This window comes from Eretmochelys imbricata, chromosome 28 (genome assembly GCF_965152235.1).
Source record: "Eretmochelys imbricata isolate rEreImb1 chromosome 28, rEreImb1.hap1, whole genome shotgun sequence".
NCBI classification, from domain to species: domain Eukaryota; kingdom Metazoa; phylum Chordata; order Testudines; family Cheloniidae; genus Eretmochelys; species Eretmochelys imbricata.
The window spans coordinates 5949659-5960008 of NC_135599.1; the positions used below are offsets into that span (position 1 = coordinate 5949659).

At 56.3% G+C, this 10350-nt stretch overlaps 1 non-coding gene across 1 annotated transcript; it reads left to right on the plus strand.

Annotated features, from left to right (window-relative positions):
- Positions 1 to 1559: 1559 nt before the first annotated feature.
- On the plus strand, positions 1560 to 1632 carry TRNAK-UUU (transfer RNA lysine (anticodon UUU)). Its single transcript has one exon. It is a non-coding gene; the product is annotated as a tRNA-Lys (tRNA).
- The last annotated feature ends 8718 nt before the right edge of the window (positions 1633 to 10350 follow it).

Sequence of the window (10350 nt, forward strand, 5' to 3'; positions counted from 1 at the left end):
TATCCGTTCCTCCAGGTTTCTCGTAAGCACAGAGGGACATTAGCGGGTGCTCTCAATGCAGGATTGGCCCAGATGCCATCCGTACCGGATTTACCATGGTGAGAGTGGCGCCATGGCGCCGGGCCCATGCTCCAAAGGGGCCTGGCCCCCCCACTCTTCTCCGGCCCTGGCTCTCTCCTGCAGGGGCAGAAGCTTGGTGCTCCCAGCTCCTGGGGCTCCTGCTGCAGCCGGGCAGGCTCCGCCGGCAGCCAAGCTCCTCCCTTGTCTCTTCTCCTAGAGAGCCGCTCAGGGCAGGGAGCTGGGAGCACCCCCACAACCTCAGCCCACATCCCCAGCCCTCCGCCCTGACCCCTGCACCCCCTCACCCTCCACGACCCCAGCCCTGACTCCTGCACCCCCCCACACACACCCAGCCCCCGCCACGCCCCAGGCCCAGACTCCTGCAGCCCCCCACATCCCCAGCCCTACCCTGAGCACCCAACGGGAGCTCCTGCACACCCCCCCCCCACATTCCCACCTGCACCCCTCGCAAAAAATGGGAGCTGCCCCAGGTAAGCGCTCCACACCCCAACCTCCTGCCCCAACCCTGACCCCCTCCCTCGCCCTAGCTTCTGGAGAGACCCTGCACCCCAAACCCCAGCCTGCTCCTGCGCCCTAACTCCCTCCCAGACCCTGCACCCCCCACCCTGTGTTCAGCACACCCCCCACCCTCAGGCCAGTGCAGAGAGAGATGGAGAGAATGGGCTAGAACCAGGGAGAAGGTAGGTACCCGCTCTATGTGGGCAGGGGGGGATCCTGTTTACCCCCTCCCCAGCCCTGCTGTGCTTGCAGTTTACCCCCGGCCCCTCCCTTGCTCCAGGGACCAACCCTAGCTCCCACCCCACTGTGCTTTTGCCCCCGGCCCCTGCCTTGCTCCAGTCAGCAGGGACTAATCCTCCCCAAATACCCCACTGTGCTCATCTTGCCCCTCGCCCCTGCCTCACTCCAGCTGGGGACCAATCCTTCCCCACCAGGCCCCACAGTGCTCTTTCCCCTGGCCCCTTCATGCCACAGGGGGGCCCAGAAATATGTTTGGTGCAGGGACCACAAAAAGCTAATCCGGCCCCGGATAGCGTAATGTGATGGGGATGGCGTTTTCCTTTTTTTTTTTCCCCGCATTTTCCATGGCATTTCTGTCTGTGATTTCGATTGGCTTTGTAGAACCATGTTTTCTTCTGGGGCCAATATTTAACTGAAAGAAGAAGAAGAAGAGCTCATGGCACTGGATGGAAGAGCAGGCTGGGGCTAGGGCTGCTAAGAGAGCAAGAGTGGCAAGTGGGGGGAGGGATAGCTCAGTGGTTTGAGCGTTGGCCTGCTTAAACCCAGGGATGTGAGTTTAATCCTTGAGGGGGCCATTTAGGGATCTGGGGCAAAAATTGGGGATTGGTCCTGCTTTGGGCAGGGGGTTGGACAAGATGATCTCTTGAGGTCCCTTCCAATTCTGTTTTCTGTATTGTTACCAGCCCTCTTTTTCTTGACTAGTTTCTCTTCCACACCAAACTTGCTCTCTCCTAATGGGAGCCTGGCTAGCTCAGTTGGTAGAGCATCAGACTTTTAATCTGAGGGTCCAGGGTTCAAGTCCCTGGTCAGGTGTACAGGAGGATCATTTTCCCTTTGTGGTGTCCCCCAAGAATATCAAGAAGCAGCTCTTTGAGGTTACTTTTTTTAACTTTTCAGGACTTGGGTTTTCCTAGGAAGGGCCCTTTACTGCCAGGGACTGAAGGGCAACTTCCTCACACGCCCGCCGGCCTCGCAGCCTGGAGGAAGAAAAGCCTTTGGGTCGACAGCAAACCGCTGGGTGCCGACTTGTTGAGCAAATGCAGGGCTGGCCAGGGAGGCTGGAGAGGCCTTGAGCAAGGGAGGTAAAAAATTGTCCACTCAGGCTCTTCCACGCCGGAAGTCAGAACACGCCAAGGTCTGGTCCCATGGTGTCAGGGCCAGCCCCCAAGGCTTTGAATCCTGCAATCCCAGTTCAAGCCTCAGGTAGGACCTTGGCAGAGCTCTTTTGCCACCTAACCCTACTGGCTTCTTCTTGCTCTCTCTCAAATGACGTGGGAGCCTGTCTTTTGCCCGCTAGCTCTTGTGACTTGAACGCAAGAGGGGACGTTTGATCCGCGCCTGCAGGATGCGAGCTGCCTTTCCTCTGAGCCCTGAAGCGGGGCTGCAGCCTGGCCCAGGAGGCCGCCCAATTGGTTGACCCACTGGCATGGGTGGCGAGCTCTATGGGCCCATGCTCCCTGGGCACCAGGAATCTTCCTGGCCCGGGGCCCGGGTCCAGCAATGTTCGAGGTCGGGTCTCTCCCTCGGCCCTGCCTTCTGCCCCGGGGTGTCCCCGCCCCGCGCGTGGCTCCAGGCCATTTAAAATGACCTGGGCCCCGCAGTCACCACCGGCCGAGTGGTCTCCTGCCTGCTCGCTCCACGTGGCTGCCGGCCCCGCCCTGCTGCCCCTGTGTGGGGTGGGTCTGTGTCCAGAACTGGGGGGTTTAAAGGGCCATGGTGCCCCGGTGGCCAATGGGAAGCTGCGGGGGCACTGCCCGGGGATCGCAGCGCAGGGAGGCCCCCCAGCCCGCCCTGCCTAGGAGCCCCAGGTAAGCGCTGCACCCCCCCACCCCCTCCCACCCCTTTCTCGCACCCCCCTTCCTGCCCCCAATCTCCCTCCCAGAGCCCGCACCCACTCTCTCCGCACCCCCCTCCCACCTCCAAATTCTCTCCCAGAGCCTGCACCCCCACCCCCTTCCCACACCCCCTCTCCGGCCCTCAAACTCCACCCCAGAGCCTGCAACCCAGACCCCCCACCCCCACCCAAACTCCCTCCCAGAGCCCAAACTCTCACCCCTTCTGCACCCAAACTCCCTCCCAGAGCCTGCACCCTGCACCCCAGTTTCCTGCCCCAGACCAGGGCCTGTACCCCAGACCACCTCCCTCCACATGAACGCCATCCCAGAACCTTAGGCAGGTGGGGGGCAGAGTTTCGGGGGTGAGGGGTGGGCTCTGGGCATTCTGGGAATCACCAAAATTTCTACAAACTTCCCGCCTCTGCCTACGGGCCTAAAGTCACTTGGGCGGCGTTGGTGTTCCCCAGGAATGCTGAAGGGAGGGAGACTTAATACTCCTCCCTGTCGGTCAGGGCGGAAGAGGAGGGCCGCAAGAGTGGGCAGGCTGATGAGCCGGGCCTTCTCGCATGAGGTGGGGAATGAGGTGGGGAACGCGAACTGGGAGAGGCAGTCGCTGGCCTGCGAGGAACGGCTCGGCCGATGGCATAAGCGGACCTTGTCGTTAGTCTGGAAGGTTGTCGTGCTCAAGACCTGTGTTTTGGCCCTGGGGAATTTCCTCAGCCATGTGTTTTCCCCCTGCTCCACGAGCGCGGCTGAGACCGAACACGGTGGCCTTCCACTTCCTGTGGGGCAAGAGGATGCCCCTGCCTAGTCAGGAGAAGTGCGGCTTTTCTGCCGTATTATAAGCGGGGGTCGAGCCTGGTGGGCTTTGAAGCCTTTTACAGCTCTCCTTTTTCGGTTTTCCATTGTCAGCGGGTGGCTGAGCCGGGGGGGCAGGTCAGGCCCGAGGGGAACGTCGGGGGCCACGACAGAGAATGCAAACGAGTCTTTGGATCTGGCCGTATTTTTTTCCAAGTTCAAATAAACTTCTTGTCAGGAATTTTTGTAGACATAATTATTTTATCTAAAACCGTCCAGTTATGAAGGGTGTCCGATGGTGACTGAAGGAGGAGGAGATTAGGGGGGGCCGCCCCTCGCTCTCTCTCTCTAGTGTTCATCCACTCCCGCCTTACAGGCTTTTCAGTGGGGGTCTAGGTGGAAGGTGCTTGCAGGATGGTTTCAGCCACAAGCTTGGCCACCCCCACAGCAGCGGCAGCCAATCTCGGCATCGGCAGCGAGGCCGTCCCGCTTCAGCTCAGTCTATACGGAGGTCAATATACCACCGGGTGATCAAAGCCAATTTCAGGGAGCTTCCTCTGAAGGTGACCAACTGTCCCCAGAACTTAACGACAGGCGTTTTAAAGGCTTTGCAGATGGCATGGGTGCCCTGTAAGTACCGAGATGTGCGTTCGTGGGGGAACTTGTCGTTCCACGCAAATGTGCGCGGCCGACATGTGCAGAGTAAAGGCTGCCCAGGGGCGCTGTGTCAGGCTCTGGCCCCGCTTGAGACGACGGCCCACCCTCTGGTGGCTTGTTTTCTTACTCGGCAGGAGTGGGGGCGCCTGGCCCCACCGTGGCAGTTGCCAGAGTTGGACGGACAGGATTATTTACAGCTAGCCTTAGGCTTGTTCCTGGACGAAGGAGGGCAAGCCGCAGGGCACCAGCAAAAGCGGGAGCAGTTGGAGCAAGGGTGCGCTCAGTGTCACGGGACACAGATGCATGGGACACACCGTGCCCAAACGATGCCATAGTATCGTATCGCCATTGTCAGGGGCGACTTCAGCAATGAAGGCAGTTCCCCGCCGCAGTGGCTCACCGGGTTTCTGTGGACGCTAACCATCTGGCCGTGGTGCAAAAACGCCGTGAGTCACCAGCAGAGTGGAGGCGGGCCTGGGCTGGGCAAAGCTCTGGGCCCGGGACTGGCCTTGATTCTATCTTGCTAGTATCTGACTGAATGGCAGTGAAGGGTTTTTCCTGTGGCTACTGGGAGCAGTTGAGTTTCATTTTCAGGCTTTGATATTGCGTCCTGCAGGTTTTTGGTATGCACACAGGGAGCTGAGCGTGTGCTCTCGATGCAGGATTGTCCTGGATACCATATGTTGATAGGGATTGAATTTTCCTCTTTTTTCTTTTTTTTGTCTTTCCACTGGCATTTCTGGGTGTGATTTCTTTTGCTTTATATAATGGTGTTTTCTAGCCGATGCTTTCCTAACCAAAGAAGAAGGCATCAGGGTGCTGAATGGAAGAGCAGGCTGGGGCTCGGTCTGTTAAGAGAGCGAGAGTTACAGTTTTTCTGTAGTCTTTCCCCCTCACTTTTTCTTGTGTAACCCTTCTGCCCGTCAGAGTTGGCAGCAACAAGGGCCGGGTTCAATATCTAGGGGATCCATTCCAATAACACAATGCAAACCGGCTCGAGCCCCCACCCAGTGACCTGGGACAAATATATACCACCCCCGCTGGGCGCCTCCAAGAGGCAATACTTCCCCTCTCGCAAGCACATAGTCTGAGTGTAGCAAAAGCCTTTTAATAACAGAGAGAAACAATGTGGCATTATGTTGGGGAAACACCACCAACAGGATTCATAACACAACCCATGAGCAAAAAAAAAAACCCACCCCAAGCAAATTGGGGCATGCCCTTTTCCCTTTGGTTCTTGAGTCCAGCAACCCCAAATCACCCAAAGTCCCAAAAGTCCAATGCCCCAAAAGTCTCTGTCCCTGGTCAGGGCAGCCCCAGAGTTCGAAAGTTTATCTGCAGAGCTTTACCTCCCAACCTGGGTGGAAATGGGACGGGGGTAAGAGGCACCTTACATGATCTGAAGCTGACCGCCCCATAGCTCCATAGCGGCACTCCGCTCCGCCAGCCGCCCCACGAACGCCTTCACTCAGCTCCACGGCCCACAAGCAGCTCCTGCCATCCACAAACTGCTCCGCGTCGAACTGCTTCACCAGCCAGTCCGCAAGGCACTCCAGCCGTCCCACAAACTGCTCCACAATATATCTTCAGGCTCCCCCACTACTTAACACAACACTCAGTGAGTTCAGCTCTTAGGTGAATTCAGCTTGTGTTAGGGGAGCCCCAGTGCTGGTGCACTGTCAGCCCAAAGTGAGCTCAGCAGCCTGTAACTAGACTTCTAATGAAATCAAAATTAGCTCTGATATTCCACAGTAGAGAGAGGAGGAAGTGCAATTAGCATGTAAGGCCCTCACCAAGAGGCCCATACCACCAAGTATTAATACTTGTCCCCAGCCTCTCTCCATTCACACAGTTTTGGAACCCATGACCCTTGCCTAGCGATTGCTACTTCGTTGATGGTGAGTCCCTCCATCATAACAAAAGGCCACGTACAGTTCCCAGCACAGTTCCCATAATCAGGGTAATAACAATTTATTCTTTCTGCCCCAATAACAGAGACACTGGGGATCCCACAGCAGCCAAAGTGACCATTTGGGCAGCTATGGCCTCGTTCTAGGCGGGGTGGGTGTGCCTATGCAAATGAGATCAGCCCCTGAAGTTCTTTTCCACAACTTGCCAGACCTCACCACCAGATGTCAGGGTGGAGCTCATCCTGACACTGCTTACACTTGACTACACCAAACTTGCCCTTTCCTCATCCAAGCATGGCTAGCTCAACTGGTAGAACACCATACTTTTAATCTGAGGGTTCAGGGTTCAAGTCCTTGGTCCAGCAGGTAGAACTTCTCCCCATGTGGCATCCTCCAAGGTCTTCAGAAGGCATGTCCTGCTTCACGTTACTCCTTTCTTTTCAGGACTTGGCCTTTCCTAAGAAGGGTCCTTTAATGCCTGGGACTGAAGGGGCATCCTCCTCACATGTCCACTGGCCTTGAAGTCTGGAGGAAGAAAGGTCTCTGGGCCTGGAGCAAAGCACTGCTTGCTGACTCTTTGGCCAAAAGCAGGGCTGACAATAGAGGCCTTGAACGAGGAATGCAAAAAATTACCCCTACAATGTCCTCCCTGTCGGAAGTCGGCAGCGCTCGAGGGGTTTCCTGCCGGTTCCATGGTGTAAGGGCCAGCGTTCAGGGCTTTGAATCTTGCAATTCCAGTTCAGTTGCTTGCCACCTATCCCCGGTGGGTGCTTCAACGCTATTACAGTCTGTGAGTTGGAGAGGAGGGCAGGTATTGGGGCTGCTGGCTGGGATCTGGAGGCGCGTGAGAGGTCTGCAAGAGGCGTGGGGTTGGAGGGGGAGTACGTGTCTGCAGTGCCTGGGAAACTTGGGTCCAGGCCTGAGTTGGCTGGAGACCGGGGGGAGGAGGGAGCAGAATTGGTGGAGCTGGGGAGTGGAGCGCCAGGAGCCGCTCACCCCACCTTGGGGGCACTGAGCTCTCTTTGGGGAGGGATAGTGATGGGCCACCAGAGGATGGGGAGCTACAGTCAGAGGTCTTATTCAGACAGCTAAGGAAACACCCTTATGGGGGGAGCACTGACCCAGGGGTGAGCACCATACCTGTTGCTCAGCCCCCATGGTGTCCTTGGACCTGACATGAGACCGGGGCCTTTGGGAAGAGCCGGCTGAAGAGCCTTCCTAGTAACTGAGAGATCCTGGCTTCGCCTGGTAGTTTTTCCTTGCTGATCGAAACTTGACCGTTTGGGCTCCCTTTTTTGTATATCTTTCTCGTAAACAGAAAAGAAGTTCTTGGACAATCCTTGAAAGTGCTTGTTCAAGACACAGCGAGCCTCTGCACTGGGGCAGAGGGGGCCGGGGTATGGGAAGGGGCCAGGGGGGGTCATGCTTACTTTGAGCGGTGCGGTTCACAAAGTGACCGGCACATACTCCCCTCCGGCAGAGGCTCCTAGGTGAGGGGCTTGGGGGGCAAGCTGTGGAGTTTGCACCGGGGTGGGGGCAGCGTGCAGAGACACTCTTCCCCCAAGAGGCTGCAGGGACATGCCAGCCACTTCCAAGAGTGGTGCGTCATGGAGGGAGGAGGGCAGAGGGGGCACGGAGCTGCCTTAGCCCTGCTGGCATCTCTCGCGTTGCTTGGGGGGGGACAGTGGGTCTCCGTGGGCTGCCTGGGGTGGAGGCAGTACCAGAGAGGGCTCCGGCCACCCCTTTGTCTCCTCTCTCTGGGCTCCCAGCTCATCTTGCTGGCCGACAGGGATTTTGGGGTGCAGGAGCGCAGGGAGCGGGAAAGGCAAACCTTGGCGGCCACCTCCCGCACGTGCAGGAAAACAGCTTGACCTGCTGGCCCCACGGAGTAAGTCACCCGGCGTCCAGCTCGCCACATTCGACTGAATGGGTTGACTTGGTGGCTAGAATTATTTCCGGCCTGGATTTCCCACCAAAGGTGCCTTACATGGGTTCAGGGTCCTCTCCAGTACAGGCCACACAGGAAGGCTTAATCCTTGAGCTGCAGCTCCCCAAGGCAGGAGAGAAGAAGACGACTCAGCCCCCAGAGGGGCAGACTGGGGCTTCCTGGATCCCAGTAGCTCACAGGCAGCCCAAACCATCAGTCATGTCCCTGGGTCGAGCACAAAGGAGCAGCCATTCTCGCTGCCTCACAGGTGGCAGGGAGTCTCTCAAGACGATTACCACACACCCAGCTTGGCCTGAAAGGAGTACTGGCCCACGACCACTCGGACTCAGCTTTGCTTGTTTTCCTTCCACCCAGAACCCCTCTTCTTCTCCTGGGCTGCAAGTAGCCATCCCTGGGATGCCAAGCGGCAGGCACAGGATTCTGCCTCCCAGCAGCCAACTCCACCTCCCCAGGCTTTGGCAGAACGAACGGTGGTGCTCTAGTAACCCCACTTAGCCGCCTAGCTTCTGCCCTGCCTTCCTTCAGCATGACTTTCCTCTTTTGCCCCATTCCTGCCTCACTTCCTCCTTTGGCAAGTCACACAAAGGAGGCCAGCAGGAAGAGCCGGACTCCATAGGCCAACCTCCAAGGGCAGAGGAGGCCAAGCCACAAACCTCCGAGAGGTGACGTGCCTAATTCTTCTAGGCTCTCCAGACTGAGACCAAGGCGCTTTCTCTGCTGATGTCACCACCCTCTGTCGTGCAAGGGTTGGAGTTATCCCAGGGACAGGCCAATAGCAGAAGGAGAAGTGCCTTCCTGGACAGTAAGGGGATCCAGGAGAATGAAGCCAGGAGGTTTTGAACCAGGGGCCTTTTGCGTGTTAGGCAAACGTGATAACCACGACACAACAGAAACTCCACCCTAGTGCTCTGCCCCTCCCTTCAAATTCCATCCACTTGGCTGGCTCTCACCCTGGCACACCCAAAGGGCGAACCTGGAGAAAGCGGTGGCAGCCCTTCGATAGGTCAGCTGGCAGTGCAAAGGACTGGAGCCGGTGCTCAGGAAGTCGTCCTTACGTCGCCCTTGTGACTCCAGCTTGAAGGAGAGCTTCTTTTTCTTCCCCTGGCTGAGAAAGAGCAAGAGAAGAACGGAAGGTCTGGTGGGGCAACTCAGTGCAGGGGCTCACGATGTCTTTTCCTGCTGCATAGCCCGAAATGAGGGCCTCATGGGAGGTAAAGACACTGCTGCACTTTCAGAAAGCAGCCCACCCCTGCACAAAGAGGGATGGAAGAGCATGCTGAAGGCCAGGATTGAACCAGGGACCTGTAGATCTTCAGTCTGGCACTCCCCCAACTGAGCTACTTCACCAGTGTCTTGGCTTCTTTTTGGCTTGCTGCTTTTCTGGGACGATGGCTTCTGCTTTGGCCTGGGATGATTTTGTCAGCTTTGGCACAGAAAAAGGACGCCCTTACGAGGGGCCCACGAAGGCAAGATGAACTTTTGCCTACCTTGCTCAGCTTGACTTGCTTCCTCGTCCTCTTCCTGCCTGAGTTCCTGGGTTACCTGAAGGCGACTGGGGCCCAGCGGTAGGATGAGCAAGTTGGGCAGCTAAACCCTGGTGGCAAGACTCCTGCCTCCACTTGCCGCCCCGCTCTCTTCTCCCAGCTTCACCTATTGGCCGCCAGGGACTTGGTGCCCAGCAGCGCAACGGAAGGCAGCGGACAAAGCAACCCTCACCTTGAAGCTCCGGCTCATTGAACCATATCTTCAATCGCCGGTGGCCCCTGAAAGACGGACATCGCTTGCAGTTTTCGCACTTGAAAATGCTATTGGCCCGTCTTTGGATTTCTCTAATGCTGCGTTTCAGTTCACGAGGGCAAAGACGAGAAAAGTGACCTTTGAACTAAAGCACTCGGGTTAACATTCGAACGCTGTCTCTTACTTTAACACTATTTAATATTAGTCCACCCCGTGTGGATGACCGTTCGATTTCTAGATGTTAGTACGTTTCAGTTACTGTGAAAATTAAGGTTTCAGAGTAACAGCCGTGTTAGTCTGTATTCGCAAAAAGAAAAGGAGGACTTGTGGCACCTTAGAGACTAACCAATTTATTTGAGCATGAGCTCAAATAAATTGGTTAGTCTCTAAGGTGCCACAAGTCCTCCTTTTCTTTTTGTGAAAATTAAAAAGTTTCTATGGGCTTAGAGGAAATGAGTTTGTTTTATTTGCTCATATATGGCACCAATAAACCCAGGTTTATGGATCCTAGCCTGCAAATGTATCGTCTTATATGACAGAGAAAATCATGCATCCAAATTGTGCATCAAAATCATGAAATGAGCTACAAATGCAATAAAAAATAAGGTATTCAAAGATTTAACATATGGGGAGTGGGGCACCAAAG